Source organism: Ambystoma mexicanum, chromosome 7p, assembly GCF_040938575.1.
Source record: "Ambystoma mexicanum isolate Mex_15411 chromosome 7p, UKY_AmexF1_1, whole genome shotgun sequence".
NCBI lineage: Eukaryota > Metazoa > Chordata > Amphibia > Caudata > Ambystomatidae > Ambystoma > Ambystoma mexicanum.
The window spans coordinates 285,356,828-285,374,772 of record NC_090939.1 but is presented as its reverse complement, the minus strand read 5'-3'; the positions used below and the strand labels follow the sequence as shown (position 1 = coordinate 285,374,772).

The 17,945-nt window shown below is 45.0% G+C and overlaps 1 protein-coding gene across 4 annotated transcripts in view; it reads right to left on the bottom strand.

Moving 5' to 3' along the window:
• Window positions 1–17,945, bottom strand: part of TIAM1 (TIAM Rac1 associated GEF 1) — an 853,394-nt gene that overhangs the window by 649,864 nt on the left and 185,585 nt on the right. For 2 of the 4 annotated variants that reach the window (XM_069636354.1, XM_069636352.1), the window contains exon 2: window positions 5,717–5,910. The exons of 1 other annotated variant lie outside the window; for it this stretch is intronic. The gene's annotated coding sequence lies outside the window, so the exon portion shown is untranslated. Of the gene's footprint in view, window positions 1–5,716; window positions 5,911–6,079; window positions 6,185–17,945 lie in introns of those variants that run through there. One more of the 4 variants, XM_069636355.1, reaches the window with a different exon arrangement.

Here is a 17,945-nt window from a genome sequence, read left to right as displayed (position 1 = left end):
CCGACACCTTTATCACTACAAGGCCGAAATCCGGAAAGCAAAAAAAGCCCACTACAACTCCTGAATCCTAAACTGCAAAAACCCAAGCAAAGAACTCCATAAAATCATCTCCGAATTCACCAATCCGGCCTGCAACACGACCGTCCCGACTCCCTCACAATCACTGTGCGACTCACTCTCCCCTCCACTTTTACACCACGGCTCTCGAAAGAACAAATACCCTAGCCACCAACTGGCTCTCTTACATCCACCAAGCAATTCTGCCCCCATACTGGCCAGACCACCAGCTGCGACCACTACGCAACCAACGTTCGAATCCTTTAGTCCAATATCACCAGAGCAATTTCTCAAACTTCTCTCTGCCCGCAAACCATCTGGCTCGCCGCTGGACCCTTGCCCAGCCACAACCCTCAAAGAAATGTTCGCTTCAACCTGCGCAGGAGAACACGCAAGATCCGTCATAAATGCCTCCCTTTCCTCTGGTATCTTTCCCGACGCATTCAAAACGGTTCATGTCAAACCTCTAATTAAAAAACCTTCGCTCGACCCTCTCGAGCCCAAAAACTACCGCCCCATCTCAAACACCAGATTCCTTGCCAAACTCATTGACCAAACCGCCTACTCCCAACTAAATGCCTTTGTCGAAGCCAACAATCTCCTTGACCCCGCTCAATCGGGTTTCAGAGCCCGTCACGGAACTGAAACCACCTTAACCTCAATTTGGGATGGCCTTAAAATGACGGCAGACTCCGCGGGATGCGCAGCACTAATCCTTCTTGACCTATCTGCCGCCTTTGACACAATCTATCACTCAATCCTCCTAAACCGCCTCCACTCCCTAGGAATTCATAGAACTGCTCTTAAATGGATAACTTCATTCCTCAAACATCGTTTCCAAATAACGATACTCTCCACCTATACCTCCCAAGCCCGACCAGTCGACATGGGAGTCCCACAAGGAGCATGCCTATCTGCCCTTCTGTTCAATCTCTACTTGATCACCCTCCCACCAATAATTCGTTCGCACAACATCCTGTGCTACAACTATGCCGACGACACTCAACTAATTCTAAAACTCCTGAACTCAAAACCCAACTCCCGACCGGACCTGGCCACCTTGACATAGAACTATGGATGACCCAAAGCCACCTCTTGTTAAACCCCTCCAAAACGGAAATCATGGTATGTGGCAACGCCGATCTTCTTCCGCACCCACTACCCTGGCCATCCGCCATGGGCAATTCACCGAACCCTTCCAAATCAGTGACAAATCTTGGATGCACCCTTGGCTCAGACCTAACACTCTTGCGCCAAGTGAACAACGTCTCAAAGTCCTGCCACTACCACCTTAAAACCCTTAGGCGCATATTTCCATATCTATCCTTTCCCAGCAGTCTCTCTGCGGTCCAATCAATCAATATATCTAGACTGGACTACGCAAACCCCCTATACCTCGGAGTACATGCGTGGGGCAGACAAGAGTGCATGTGTAGGGCTGATGAGTGGATAGGGCTGACTGGCGTACGCATGGCGGACTGGAGCGCGCAGTGTGGACTCAAACACGCGGGGCGGACCGGAGTGTATGGAGCTGACTGGGAAGCATAGAGTGGATAGGAGTGCATGGAACGGACTGGAGCGCATAGAATTATGTGACGTACATAATAGGGTTTGGAATGCAGAGAACGTCTGAAAGAGCACATAACCCATCATATCTCACCACCACGCTCACTCTCTCCTTTACATCACCACTCAACTAGAACACAGATACTATGACACCATTCGGTATAACTGTTCTCATACCAACATTCCGCCGCTCACTCCACATCATTCTAAGTAAACACTGCTGGTTACCCACCCACCAGCCAGGCGTTCTCCTCAGGCCTAATGCAGCCACATCCGGTCTGGATAAATCCTGCCAGAACTAACACATACTCCTGATCTCTCAACCACCACACCTACCGCTAATGAAGCAGCTATTACACGGATACTGCACGAGCTGCACACATACCTGGTTCTCACACACACCTTTTGACTCGCTCTACTGATCTGAACTTCGGGTTCCAAGGGCGTTCAACCTACCAGCGCCTTCAGACCATACCAATGGTATATAAGGCGCTATAAAAAATGCAAAATAACATTGATTATTCATGCCTTATCCCAAAAACAAGATGTTTTGTAAAGCACTCAGCAAGGGATAACTCCAATCCCAGTTTCATCCTCATGTAAAGCGTTTCTGATCGGAGTGCTCGCCACTGGCTACATAAATCCCTACTGCAGAAAACCAACTTCGGCCAGTGGTGGATTTTGCTATAGGTTCAGTCTCCAAGACTGTGCAGGCAGTATTGAATCCTACATGCTTTCCCAAACACAGTAGGCCTCATTACATAATATGAACCACCAGTTAAGTACAGCAAGTAATCCAACTCCACCTGATTGGGCGGGAAAATGGGCAAGCAAACATGGTCGTTGTATCTCCACCAGGAGGGGCATGGAAGAAGGGCAATGTGGTGCCAACCTCCGAGAAGCGGCCCTCTTTGGCTTCCACCAGCACCACCACCTCTGGGGCCGCACTTCTCACTCTGCTTTCTTCGGCACAACTGGGGCGAAACTTCCACTGCTATGCCTTTTCACACTGGCAAGAGCCTCAGTCCAGCATCGCAATGTTTACGTAATGGGTGGTGCAGACCGCCTGACAGTAGCCCAGCCTACTTTCGAGCAGTCCATTACTGCCCTTTACATAAGGAGGGCCAGAGTATGTCAGTTTGTGAGAGAGCACTTTGTGAGGTCCATGTGTTGAGTGGTGTATGTCAATGTTTCTAAAAGCTGGCAAGTGGCCCTATGTCATCTGTGACAGCATGAGCCAGTCCTGACTTTTTGCCTTGCACGTTGGGACTCGTTTGCCCAGTCTTAGAATGAGAAAAAAACTGCAATTCCCACAATCCTGAGTGAAAAGCGAGGACATTGTAGAGTAGCAGGTGGATGCATTTTCCCTAGCTCCAGCCCACTCACCACCATAAAATTGGAACAGCAGGAGAAGAACTCCCATCTGTTGTCCCTATATTGCATAGAGTACATGAAAGACGATATGCATTCGGGCAACCATACCAAATGTGACCTTGTACTGAAAGAGTGTAATGATGCACCATTGGACATCACGTAGTCTTGAGTGAAATCTGAAGAGAACCAAAGTGATGTTATGGAGAAAAAATAAAAGGGCATACAGAAACAATATGAAAATACGCATGAATGACGAAGTAACTGCAGTACCAAGAGAAACATAAGTAATCATATATACAAAGAAAATAAAGTAACTTGCTGACCAATACGTGTAAATATGCAGTAACGCAAGGTAGAGGAGACATATAGAAGCTTGCTATAGAGGAAAATATAACGTGGCTGAGGCAGCCATGATGGGAATATGGACGTCGGCTTGTGTTAAGACTCAACCCAGCTACCTCAGAGACAGACCTGGGATGCAGAGTCAGGAGACATTGGAGAAATAGCTTTGTGTGCAAAATAAAGGGGTGTCTATGTTGGCCTGGGATCAAAGGTGTCATTTAAGGAATAATTGCAAGGCACAAAGGGAAACAGACTGATAAGCCATGTACGTAAGACATATTGCTCTTAGATTAAAGAAGAAAACATTTGCAAGAGCAGTAGTGCACTATTAACAGTGAATCAGGTCTATACAAGATGGAGTGAGCAGCTCTCTAGAGGCCAAGAGGAGCAAGACTACCCAGTATAAGTAAATCAAATTGCAGTAAATAAGAGGTGGAAATAGACAAGTTTACAGTCTTCTCACACGTGATTCAGAAGTCGAAAACAAGAGCTATTCATTAAGCTTCGGATGAAGATAGTGATATGCTTGCACTCCTTCGAATGTCCTAGAACAGAGAGCAGGCTACAAGGTCAACTACAGACTGGAGTCTTTGGCTTATGGTTGGACTGATAAGAGATGGTGGCCTCATTGGGAAAGTGGGGAGTAATCTGATGTGACTCGAGCACCTGGGTTTTGTTGTTCTTACGTGCTGCTAGCGAGCCGAGAGTCCAAGGTTGGGTGAGCATGCCAACCAATCACAGGGTTTATGGGGAAACGTGCTATTCAATGTTGCATAGACCATTCTGCAGTCACTTTCTTTACTATAGTCAGTATTATATGTATTTAGAGGTAGTTCAAAGTGTGCACTACAGATGAGTGGCAGCCAATGAAGTACTAACCCTTATACATGCCATTGGTACATATACTCCCTTACCAACCCTTCCCTTCAATAGGGTTTGCAGTTTGCCACGCACGACATCATAGTTGACGCATATTGGGGTAAAGAATCTCTGTATAATCAAGTTTGTGTGCGAGCATCAGTCCATTGGTCCTTGCCCTGCTTTATTGAACTGAGAATAAAGTAGTATTTTGCCATTTTTTGTCTGAGATATTTATTGGAAATTTTTTTTTAGCACAAGAGACGCTTCAAGGTGCTAGGCACCACTTCCTGAATGTGGCACACATGAAATGGGGCAGCTTAGCATCTATGAGTTAAGTTTGCTGAAATGAGTGCCGAGTGTGCCACATTTGAAGGCTCTAAATGTGTCAAGATTGTGGAGCGTGCTGCAAGTGCTGGTTTATAAGCAGGCATGGTATGGCAGAGGTGGCATTCGCCTGCGCGAGATCCCTACTCCTCCCATATCTAGTCGGGAACGTGGAGGCACCCTGGAGTGGCAGATGGGGATCAAGCGGGCTTTTTAGCACTACGCAGCCATTGCTTCGCGCATCGAGGGCGCAGGCACTGCTGAAGTCGCAGAGCTTTGCGGAATACAGGAAGCTTTACTTGCCAGTACTTGTCCGACAACACTTCTCTGGGCGCATCCCCTGCCAGCTGGCGAGATGTGCGAGTGAGCTAGAACGCCGAAGACTCATCTGGCCCCTCCACTCGTTCAGGCCCCCATGATTAATAGAGCACCTTTGACAAGGCGCGCACAATTGTGGTAATTCAAGCCCTCGGCATCGATTTCAAAATACAGACCCTAGAATTCACAGGCCCAGGTCTTACCTCGGATGAGAGGATTGCTCCTGCAAACACAAGATGCATCATTTCAAAAAGGCAATGGCATAGAAAACAAGGAAGGACACGTGCCGTTGTTTACATATTATGTACTTAATACTGAGTGGTTGGAACGTTCCCGATGACATTACAAACACTTAACATAACTTGCAGTTCAAGAATTAAATTGGGCCAGCGAAGACAGAATTTCAGATTCTATCTCCTGAGCCCATGCAAATGTATCGCGTGTAATCACGGATTCTGTGGCAAATGCACAGCTAATGGAACATAAACCCATCGGATTTACAGATACTATGGCGCTATCAGAATTATCTAAACTACAACACAAGACTAGGCACATGCATTTTACCAGATAGATGGGCAGACCATCCATTTCTAATGTTCGTTTTGGAAGCACCCCCTGCCTGCTCTGAAAACGTAGCTTCCATTATTTCTCGTATATGCTCTGCAAACACACACACTAATGGAAGCTTTCTGCCCCTGCAGGCAGTCATAAGACGGGAAAAGAAGGTCAGCAGGAGCCGCTCATTGCAAAGATTTGAATGCGTTTGTGCAGCTGAGCGGGTGCAGCTTTAAACCACTGACAGCTTCTCCAACCTCTCCCCTCCCCCCAGACCAACCAGCGGGGGGAGAAAAAAAAAAAAAAGACAAAGCAGTACCTCGCAAGATACCGATGGCCTCCAGCGCAACTTTCGTCCAAGGATCCGTGGCATTTAGATGGCTAGGAAAGCAGATTTCTATCGGAACGGTGCGTGGCCGGAACCATCAAAGCTGTCAGCAGTTGCCCCTCTGACACTCCATGAGGAGGGGAAGCGCGCGCCGCGTCCGCCCTTGAATTAGGGACCACGGGAACCTGGTCAAGGGGAGAAAGAAAACAAGCCTTAGCAGCACAACATGGGAGAGCGAGTCGCAATTTATTAAAACACACAATTCACAGAGCCTATTGCCTGGAAACGAGAAGCAGACAGCGATTAATTTACGCAATCGCGCCGATAAACATTCAGTCTAACTGGTTGAACTGCCCTGCCACTCCATCGGAAACGCAGGTCTCTGGGGTGAGGCAGACACCGGGCTGAGTTCCGACAGCTCATCCTCCCGCACGCTCTCCTGTGGAGGAAAACACAAACATGCCGGGGAGACGCGGCCGGGGGAGATCCAGAGAGCAGCACCCTAACGGAGGGGTCGTGACAAAGGAATGTGAACAAGGCAGGATTTAGCAGGGATCATTGCAGGATAAGAGTCGGTCATTATGTAGTTGCACAGTGCTCATTACCCAGGTTTGTGACTCACAGATGCGGATGAAAAGCCTTTTCAGAGTCCTTGGTAACACTCATTTAAATCTCCCACAGTACACTGCTGTTAATTGGGGCAAATGGAACAAAAAAAAACGCGATATCAAATGTACATACAACCATGATCTGACAGTTCTTGTTTGTCACCATTGTGTTTCATTAGTCGCCCATACGTGACCTCTGCAGTTGGCTTCTGTACGATGACATTCCATTTAATTTTGCACACTTTTGGTTTCTTAGACTAGAGCCGTGGTGAGCCGGTTACAGTGTCAATGCACTTTATGGTTGTAGCAGAAGCTTCCCGAAATACAAGTCCCTTATGGATCATTTGTATCAGGATCTCCTCTGTCCGTACGTTTCCATTTGTACAAGGCAGTCTGTGGGAAAGACTAACATATGCCTTCCAACTAAAGCCCACTGCCGAAGTCCTCGTTGGGGCAGTTAGGATTTTTTAAAATTTTGTTTAGCCGTTGATTGGAATACTTCAAGGTGCCAATGTTTTTTTGAATGATCTATGCGTGAGAGTTTCCCCTTAAAATATCACCTTTCTTTTTTGAAGCCCCTCTTTTGTTCTTTTTCTCTTCCTAATCGTTCTATCCCTGCCCCTTGTCCCTCCCCAGCCTGGTCTTTTCCGCACAAGGCCAGTTCGTTATCCATGGACAAGGGAGACTTGTCCATTGCCCCACACTGAGAATTCCGAGTGGCCCCGTGGATTGGGACATTGGTTCCACCAGTGTGTGTGTGCGTTTCTTTTGTTACCCTAAAAGCATGCAACCCCATGTTAGGCTGGTCCCATTTGGGCCAGGGGGTTTGATCCTGAGGAGGAAAGGCATTACTTAATTTACGGTCTATACCCAAACATATGCTTGCAGAACCTGTACTCGAGAGTTGTAACTGAAGACAAAAGGACACTGAAGCAAGCCAACAGGCGCTGTATTAGGTCGTCCTTAGACTAAACTAGTCTCCCCCTCATCCCTCCTCCCCCATCAACTCATGCCACAGATCTCCATTCATCAAGGACTGCAGATAGACAATACTTTATTGGCAATAGAGCGTTGCTGCCTCCCACCAAAAAGAAACAAGAACTTCTAGGGGGCTTAAGCAACAGATTAATGTGCACTGACGTGAAGTGCCTCCAAAGATCATCATCGTATACAGCCATACAGACAATTATGTTGCATACAAGTCCTAGTGGAAGCAGAAACACAGCAGGTACCCTTGACAAACCATGAGGAGAGAAAACTCACTTCTGATTAAAATCAGAGCGAAATGTCAATGAAATCTAAGATGGTCACCTGAACTTTTAAATGCATGCCCCCGGACAATGTGATCCAACGTCAGCCTGAAAATGCCAGTGAGTGATGAGTAGAAAGGCCCAATGGGTGAATAACACCAGTACGAGCAGGTAATAGGACTCCCCACCAACGTATGGAAATGAGACAGAGCATAGGGGCAGAAGCAAAGAAGACCAGGAGGAGGAGGAGACGCAGAGACTGCAGCTGAAGCCTGGAGGAGAGAGGGCCCCGAGAGTGCTGTGTGCAATAGGCACTCTAACTTTCGTTGGGCTGGACCAAGTTGGCAAACGGAACCAGATAACTGAGAAACCTGAAGGTGTCTCATCCGCTAGAACCCAGGGATCTGTCATCCAGGTGGCCAGGACGCGGCCATCGCTTTTGGATCCAGTTCCTGGGCGTGGACCAGTGCCGGAGGATCAACTGGATGAGGGGTCTTCGGGAAGTGGAAGTGGGGGACCGGAGGTAGACATGTGATATCCCCTTCCCTGTAACACCTTTTCTCCATCCTACCAGGTAGGATACCTAGGAACTCAAACCCTCACACTTTTCTCACACAAACACTTTCTCACAGACAGTTCACCGTGAGCGACAACGGACTAACACCAGAGCCATATACTCGACATATGCCAATACAATGGTCAGGCAATTACTGATCATTACACACACCTGACTTCCATCACACTTCCCCACACGGATAAAAGGCGGAGCATGAAAGCTCACTCAGAGCGGAGAAAAGCACATGAGGAAACAGCAGTTCCAAGATGGCAGTTTAATAAAAAGAGAAAGACGGTGAGACCAGAGAGGGTTACAAGGAGGGAAGTACACTTGACCTTTAAGGACCATTACTTTCGCAAACCTTTGAAAGTAAGAAGCCTAAGACTGGGAAGTAAAGCTAAAAAAACCTACACTGTACATCGAAGGTAACCAGGGCTCTCCTGTATCGATAGCCAAGGCAGGGAGGAGCGATTGCCACCATGGTATGGTCCTTGGCTCCTACAACAAAGCTGCGCTAGTAAAGACAGCATAGCCGGTGAGTCAGAGACTGATACCAAACCAGCTTGTGTTTGAACCAAGGTTGCAAGTGGCAAAATTGTATGAAGAAATCCAAAGAGGATAGTGTCTGAAATGCATTTGATGAGCGACACAAATATAATTGGAAACCAAAAGGAGTGAATGAACTTTGGGAGGCCAAGTGATATACTGCATACAGAGTGGTCCAGCACCACGTGGGTTCTCATTCGAAGGCAACTGTATTGCAATACAGAAATTTGTATCAAAGTGGTCCTGCAATGGGTCAAGCTAAATCCAATGCACATTCGGAAGTCTTCGATAAACAAAGGTGAACTACAACTGGTCTGAGCCTGGTTGAGGGAGACTAATTAGAAAAGGGGAAGGATCTGAGCCCGGCTGAAGGAGATCTGGGTGAACTGTGAGTCAACCAAAACAAATATTCTCTGAACTTTGTAAAAAGTCGTATCCGAGCCCGGAAGAAGGGGATTCGTAGCGACGATCATAAAATAACGGGGATCTGAGACTGGCTGAGGGGGACCCAGGGTGACGCACCCGAGTTGAATACTTGCCAGAAGAAAAGTACTGTGCATCTTAAGTTTTGTACATCAGACCCTCTGACTCAAGAGACTTTGATGAGAAAAGAGACTTCAGCACAGAGGGCCCTGTTACTGGAAATAGAACTATATTCTCGTGGGGAAGAAGCCAGAGTGTGTGCTTTGATCGAGTGAACCACCTTGCCCCGTGCTGAAAACGTAGGCAAGGAAGGCCAAAATGTCAGAACATCCTGACCTATCATTCTGTGAACACTTCTCTTTATTTTTCATGAACATTACCCCACACTATTTGTAAATTAGCTAGCAATCTTTTTTTTATTTTTTAGTATAGGCCCTTTTATTTGACAAGACTCCACTAGGACTGCATTATTATTATTATTATTATTATTATTATTATTTGATGGTCATAGCTTGCTCCCATCTGTAGATTTAGATAGGCATTTATCACACCCTTGAGAAAGTTCAATTAACACCCTTGAACTGTGGTCACTTGTGTCTGTTTTACTGTTGATACCATGCCTCCCTCACATAACCCACATTATAGGAGGATTTCCGATACCTGGTGGTTGCCGAGTGAAGACATGGGAGAATCAAGGAGCAGGCCTTATTCCAGTAAAAAAGTGATGGCGGCAAACTCTCAAAGTAGGAAAAAAAAAATCACAGAACATTATCATGCCATGGTCTTTCTGCTACCTTTTTTGAAAAATGTTTGCAAGGAACTTGGGGTTGGTCAACCTGAGTTACCTGGGGGAACCCAGAAGTGGACTCCCTGCTCACTGTGCTCAGAGAGGTAGAGCTCCACCTCACTGACGAGGCCCAACAAGGCTGGAACACGTGTATGGGGTTGCTGTTGGTACTCTTGTTCAGAAGGGAATTGCCATAGCATTTCGGTGCTGGACTGCCCATGTGGGCGGGACAAAGACTAATATGCAAATTGTTATTTCCAATTTGTGAAAGGAACAGTGAGCAAAAAAGCGGTGGCTGCAAACTCTCAAAGTGGGGAAAAAAAACCACAGAACAGGTTATCATGACATGTACTTTCTGGAGACGGGTGCCTGCTACCCGTTTTGAAAACGTATTCCAGTAGTAAAGGATATTGGACAGATTGCCAGGCCATGGGGAGCAGAGCGGTGTGCAGCGAGAAGACTAGGTAACAACATTGGAAGTTCATGAAAAAACCACAGATGGTGCGAGACGTAGTACAAGGGCAAGGCTAAGTGGAAGGAAGGCCCTGGATTTAAGAGTATAACGGATGGGTCCGATACTGCATGTTGGGAAATTAAGTTAAACTACCAAAGCGTCCATCAAAGAATGTGAGACAATGAGCTGGGCCATTGAACATGGGAATTGTAATGAAAGGAACAAAGTGCCTAAGATAAATCACCAGACAGGTCACGCACAGAGTAATCCTTGCAAACAAGGCTTAGCCTGGCAGAAGCTAATGTCTGCCAGACATCTTTTTAACTCTGCAGCCACTCTTCCCGATTGTAATTCTTTACCAACATGGAAAAGATGCTTGTCCAACTCAACAATAGACTACATTTTTGTTTCTGATCTTCTCTTAGCCCGGTTGACAGACTTCAGAATTAGCCAGACCAGCCAAAGCGATCATAACTTGCTGGCTATTAAATGGGCCTCTACAAAACTAGATACAGACCATTATCCTGGAAGAATTGAACCGGAAAGAAAAGGTAACCGGGTAAGGATCACACGGGCCAACATTCAAGCAATCACTCGTTCGTATGGAAGCAGTAAGGAGGCCACAAAGGTTGATTACAGACCACTCTTGGAACCTTACAGAGCCACGACAAAAAGATTGAATGGGCTAAATACATCCCAGAGCCATCACGCACATAATTTTGACGCCCTTTTGGTGGCACAGAGAAACATCCTCCGCAGAGCGAAAAGGATGGCTGCAAGAAACAACACGCCCGCCAACAGGGCGCATATAAAGGAGATAACAAGAGCCTACAAAAACTGGCTACGGGTCTACCGTTTAAAATTACATCAACAGGACTCTGAAAATATGCTAGAACAAATTAGAAAGTCCAACTCTAGAGACTTTTGGAGCCTGGTTAACCCACGAGCTAAAGAGGCATCTACAATGATGCTAAACAGTATATCGGAACTAGCATGGACTGGGTTTTATACATCACTTTTCAAATCTCCAGATCCCGCTGAAGGCCCTCTATCTCCTCAGACGACAGCACGGTGGGTCGATCTCTCCGACAGAACGGATATTTTGAATAAAATACTCAAACTAAAGAAATCCAGGGCTCCAGGGCCTGATGGTCTATCTAATGAGAATTTGAAATCTGCGCCAGAAGAATGGGCAAACCTGCTGAGTCTAATTTTCTACAAATGTACTATCTCCCGCTCAATCCCGCCTACTTGGACCTCAGCAGTTATTATCCCTATATTCAAAAAAGGAAGGAAGGATGACCCCAGAAACCTTCGCCCTGTGGCCCTCCTAGATGTTATAGGGAAAGTTTATGGCTCCCTTCTGCTGGATCACTTTAATCAATGGACAAAAAGAGCACCCTGTAATGACCCCCTTCAATCGGGGTTTAAAAAAGGGAGTAGGAACTAGTATAAACATCTTTATCCTCAGCCTCTTAAAAGCAAAAGCTCGTGAAACAAATCGGAACCTATTCCTTGCATTTATAGACCTGACCCAGGCCTTTGACTTGGTCAACCGAAGAAAGCTCTGGGAAAAACTCATCAGTTGGGACTGTCCCCAGGAGATTCTGAATCCTATCAAAGCTCTGTATGCTTCTACATCAATGCAGGTACGACTGAACACCAGTGGCCTACTCTCGTCATCCATAACAAATGACAGAGGGGTCAAACAAGGCTGCCCACTAGCTCCAGCCCTCATCCTGTCTTATTTTGGGGACTATAAAGATATTTCAACTAGCACACGAGCATTCCCCCCAGAATTGGGTAAAGAGAAGATCCCAAGACTTCTGTATGCAGATGATCTTATTCAATTGGACCAGACCCCAATTGGCTTACAACGTCAGTTGTCTGCACTGACTACATACACAGCCGCCAATGACCTAGAGGTAAATAAACAAAAAACGAAGATAATGGTGTTTGGAAAAAACCTAAAAAAGACAGAAGAATTCGTGGTACCTGGCCACAAACAAAATCGAACAAGTGACTGAATTTAAATATCTTGGAGTCCTTATTGACTCCACGGCCAAAGATTCAGCGATGCAACACCATCTCTCGGAAAAAATGAAAACTCTCGCCTCACAAGCAAAAATATTGGACAACAAATATGGTCGCTTTTCATTGTTGCCCCTGATTAAATTCTATAGGGGCAAAGTTATCCCAGCTATTACCTACGGAGCGGAGGCTATGCCATCTTTACCCTACTGCTTATGGGCTAGATTGGAGAGTCTGTTTTGGCGTTCAGTCTTGAATCTACCACCTTCTACTCCGATCGCCTTGATAAGACGTGAACTCTACCTCTCCTCTTTAGAGTCAATAGTGAAAAGAGCGTCAGTTATGTTATATCGAAAGATAAAAGATCCTTCTTCCTCGGCAATTTTCCTGATGGTACAGGCGGAGATGAACTCAAGTAAATCCATGTTACTATCAAAATGGGAGCTAATGTGCCTACAGCAACTTGAAATCTGCGGCAGCTCCATGGAAGAATCTTTGGGTAACCCGACAAAAACTAAAACACGAATGGAAGAAATGGACTGGATAAATACACTGGATAAGGCATCCGAGTATAAACTAACTAGACATCTACCTCCAACAATCAGAAAACTGAATGTAATTCAACCTTTTTTGACAAAGCATCCAGACAGGAAAACTCGGAGCACTCTACTCCGTGCAAGGTTAAACTTGTTACCCACAAACGAGATTCTGCACACAAGGGGCCTCTCAACAACGAATATTTGCCGCTTTTGTAATAACACTGAAGAAAGCGAAACATTACGGCACCTTTTATTACTGTGTTCAGGTACAGAGAAATTCAGATCACCATACATACTTCATCACCTAAAAAATGCCTAAGGGAAGAACTCCTCTGGTGGGAGCGCTTAATAGGAGGCTTGAGAACAACTTGGTCTATCGCAGCTACTAAAATCTTGGACCAGATCTTTGCACATGTACCTCCGAGCTAGGGGGACTGGACACAGATAGACAGATAGATGACGGCAGTGGGGAGTGTTTTCTACCTTACTTTCGTGTTGCTGTAGACTTATTCTCGTGTTGGGATAAATACGCTGTGAAATTTTATGTTCATCTTCTTGTAAAAATCACTTCGGTGATTATATACTCGTATAATAAAAAAAAATAAAAAATCACCAGACGAGTTATGATGCTGCATCGTGGGAAATCCAGTCCTAGTACCAAAAAGTTCCATAAAGACTGGAAAAAGAAAAACTCAGACACGGCAGTCTGATAGTCTAAGTCCCAAAGCGCACAAGAAACTTTGTGCATTAGCTCAAGTATAGCAAACAGACACAATTTAAAATTGCTTTCTGATAAAGGAAATGAAAAGCATGTAAATCCACATTACAGCAGTTTATGTCAACTTCTTTTCCAGTCGTTATTGAATAATAGAAAAGGTATTTATGTCAATCTTTATAGGAGTGCTTTAAAGTCAAAGACTGTTTCAAGTTTCATTACAAGACGCACATTTGGTAGTGGCAGATAAAGGAGAGCAGAATGCAGTTCCTGTGGCTGGAACATTGTTGTGATTGCGGTAATGAATAAGTATTAAAAAAATGCTACTACCGCTAAAAGTGCCCATTGTGAACAAAGGGGTCATAACCACATTATCCGTGACAAAATGGCCAGACAAAGGGAAACAAACGACTGACACGTGTTGCACATAAGGGAACTAGCAGGGGACTTAATGCAGTTACTGGCAGTACTAGAGCTGCAGAAGGCCAGAATGAATTATAGGAAAAGGATATGATGCAATTGCTTAGGATGACTGGTGCTCACCAAGTAGCATCTCTATTAGTCGCGAGAAAATGTGTTTTTCATTGAGGCAGGCCGAGTCTCGTGAAAGTGCAAGCTCACTGGACTCTACCTTTCCTCATCCACACTTTTGTATTGGTTGATCAATGCATTTGGTTTTCTAAATGCAATGCACACCGATTGGAGTCGCTTCTAAGCAGCAGCCTGCACTCCATGCCCTTTCCTCGTTTTCAATATTCATTTTAAAACACCCCTTATTCTCAGAATCCACAAGAAATTACAACACCCTGATGCATGAAAACACCTCCCCTGCACAAGACAACTAGACATCCCTGTGCATTGCTCTACTAGACTTCACATCACAGAATTGTTTTACACAAGCACCTTCTGAATAAAATGTTCAAGTGTGCATGCATTACACTGTTCCAGGCTTATGTGGGGCAGCCATTAACTGTGGACAATAGGCAGAATGAGGGGCTTTGGAATATTGATGGCCCCTTCCCAGTGAGCTTTGACTTGTCAGGCAAAGGGGCCATTCACACTCCAATTCACAGGTGTCTGCCGCAGTCCAATATTAAAACATAAGACATCAGAGAAACAGACTTGGGGAATGACAGGGAGCCCGTGAAGCCCAGCTATGGCTTAAACCATGGCTGTGCTTTGTTACTTCAAAGCCCTCCTTAGTGCCATCTTGGAGTATGCAAAAAATAAAAAAATAAAAATCACCCTTTTCCTTGTTTTTGGGGACGAGGATGCGTACCACACAGCAGTTTAAGTGCCCCCACTGTGTGCCCATCCTTCCTTTCACCTTCCCTCAGCTGCATACAAGATCACAATTTCCAACTATCCATGGCTCCAAATGTACACTTGCCACTGGTGAGTAAAACATGGTATTTATTTATTTATTACATTTATATGGCACACCAAACCCTCAGGGATCTGGGCGCTTGAACTTATAAATATGGTTACATTTGAGATACTTAGTTATACAAAATAGTAACTTACTTGTAAAATACAGTTACAATGAAGTTAAGGTCTTAATACAATGTGGGTAAAGTCTTAATACAGGTTAGCAAAGCAGATGCAAGATACTAAGTTACCAGGACGAGGGGCAAACCTGGGACTCCTTAATGTAGGGAGGTGGATTCTTGATATCCTGGTTGAAAAGCCAAGTTTTTAGTTTTTTGCTAAAGGACCATAATGTTGATTTTGTCCTTAGTTCCCTAGGCATGACATTCCACTAGTTGGCCGAAACAACAGGGAAGCTGGATCCGCCTGCTTTTTGGCTTTTGCATCTTCGTGTGGTCAGTTGCCCCAAGTAGGCTGAGCGAGTTGGTCTGGCTGGTTTTGGCGATCAGGTTTGACAGGTAGCGAGGAGCAATGTTAGATGTGGATATGTGTCCTGACTTCAGGATATTCAGTGCCGCTCCGATAGCATTATTTTGTAGAATCTGGAGCTACTTATTTTTTTGTAGAGTAGCCTGTGAATATGGCATTGCAATAGTCTATCCTGGAGAGGATTAGAGCTCTAGCCTAAGTGATGCAGTTCTCCACAGTGAGGTATGGTCTGCATGCAGTGACAAGTTTGGCAGTATAAAATGAGGCCAAGGTGATGGGATTAACTTGTTGGTAGAGGCTAAGTGATGAGTCAAGGTACACCCCTAGCGTCTTGACTTCTTTGGCTACCGTGATACTGTTTCCAGCTATGTCGAAGGTTTGGTAGGGTGGTGGGAGGCTCTTGAGTTTCGCTAGGCTGCCTATGATCAGGATCTCTGTATTATCGTCCTTAAAACAGAACATGTTTTGGGCCATCCAGGCTTGAATAGTGAGGTAGATATTGAGTGCTTTGAGGCAGTGTCGTAGTCCCCTGTGATAGGGATTAGTAGTTGGGCATTGTCATTGTCTTTATTCAAGGCTTGGGAAAAACCAAATGCCTTGAATCAAACTATTAATCTGGATAGAGCTGATTGCACTAGGGTACAAAATGCCTTTGCAAATAGAATTAAATGCTGATGTAATTCTATTTGCAAAGGCATTTTGTACCCTAGTGCAATCAGCTCTATCCAGATTAATAGTTTGATTCAAGGCATTCGGTTTTTCCCAAGCCTTGAATAATTTAAAGAACGTGTTAGTTTAATTTCCTACTTTTGTAATTTGTTTGTTATACTAACAAATTTGGCCTCCACAATCATGAGTATATGTTCCCTCGCCTAAGTTTCCGGGCATCTTTTTGCGTCTGCACTTTTTCTTTGAGCCAGTCATGTTTAGCTTGCATTTTCCTCTGTTTAAGCAAAGTAAGTTCTGGGGTGAACCGTGTCTGGTGATTTGGACATTCTCTGGGTGTTCTGAGTTTAAGAGGAGCCATTCTATTTAGCAACAATTCTAGGTGCGTGCTGTAACTCTTCACTAAGAGGTTATTAGAGACTTGATCCGTGGTCTGGGACAATAAGTCACTCAGGCACCCAGCTAGGTCTGAGGTTTTGACTGTTCAGTCATTTCTACGAGGACCTTACGAGGTACCTCATATTTTTACAGACAGGGTTGTGGAAGCTCTACTAAACCTGTGAGGAAAGAGTCATCCGACCATACACATGGAGTTGTAACAACCACTTCTGTCACTTTGATATTTCCACTAGCAAGCCAATCTGATGTTACCCTTTATATTTTAAGGGTCGGAATTGTGTACATAGATATCCATATTAGTGGTTGTTCTAAATCCATGGCCCTCAGGTCCCCTTTCCACAGATTTAGGTCACCCAAGAAGATTGTGGAGCAATTTGTTTTCTGCAAGGGGGATAGCAATTGAGTAATGTTTTCATTGAACAAAGGGATCTCTCCAGGGGGTCTATGGATCAAGATAAAATTAATGCTATTGTGTTGGTTCAGGGTGATCTTGGTATGAAGGATCTTACATCCATCACAGTCCACTTTTACCTCATACATACAAAGATGACTCCTACAAATAATAGCAACACCACCCCCATTGTCTATCAAATTGATTCTTACCAGAAAAGACAAATCCGCAGGGCTCGCCTCCTCTACTGTAGATCCATTTGAGTCCAAGAGCCATGTCTCCATGAGGCACATAATGTCAATGTTATTTTCTACAATATAATCATGCACATCGATAAAATGTTTAGGGAGGGACCTCGTATTAAGAAGAGCAAATTTGAGGGTCGCTGACCGGGTATCATCCACTCCTATTTGGGGCTTTGTGATCCTGTGTGGTTGTTTGTGTTGATGATCTTGTGTGTCCTTTGTAATCTGTGTAACTGCCCCGTTCCCTGTCTCACTCACCAGATCTGTGTTTAAAGCAACAGAGCATGGCGTATCTTCAGGGATCGGAAAGGGGTCCGACAGTGTTACTAAAGAGGGTGAGACCCGATCCAGTAAGCAATGGATCTTTTACGTGGCTTATGGCTCAGAACACACCAGTGTGAGCTGGGTGTTCTCTCAGACAGCCCTTTAAGATGAGTAGCGATGCCTGGAGATGGATGGGGATGCAGATTTTATTCATACATCAATAATCAAGACGACACAAATAGCTTGGCAAAGTTCATCTGTTTTAATGTTTATCATCTAAAGCAGGGAGTACAACGAACATCAGCAATCACTTGATCCTCTGACTACTTATTACATTAAAAAAACGGGGCTTTTATACCCATAATTGGTCATCATTGACGTTTTGACCTGCATCATTACCAACCTCATCCTACGTGGCAAAGTACAAAAACCTAACGGAGGGTGTGATTGGGTCCAAGTGTATTTCTAAGTATAGGCTCTATATCTGTA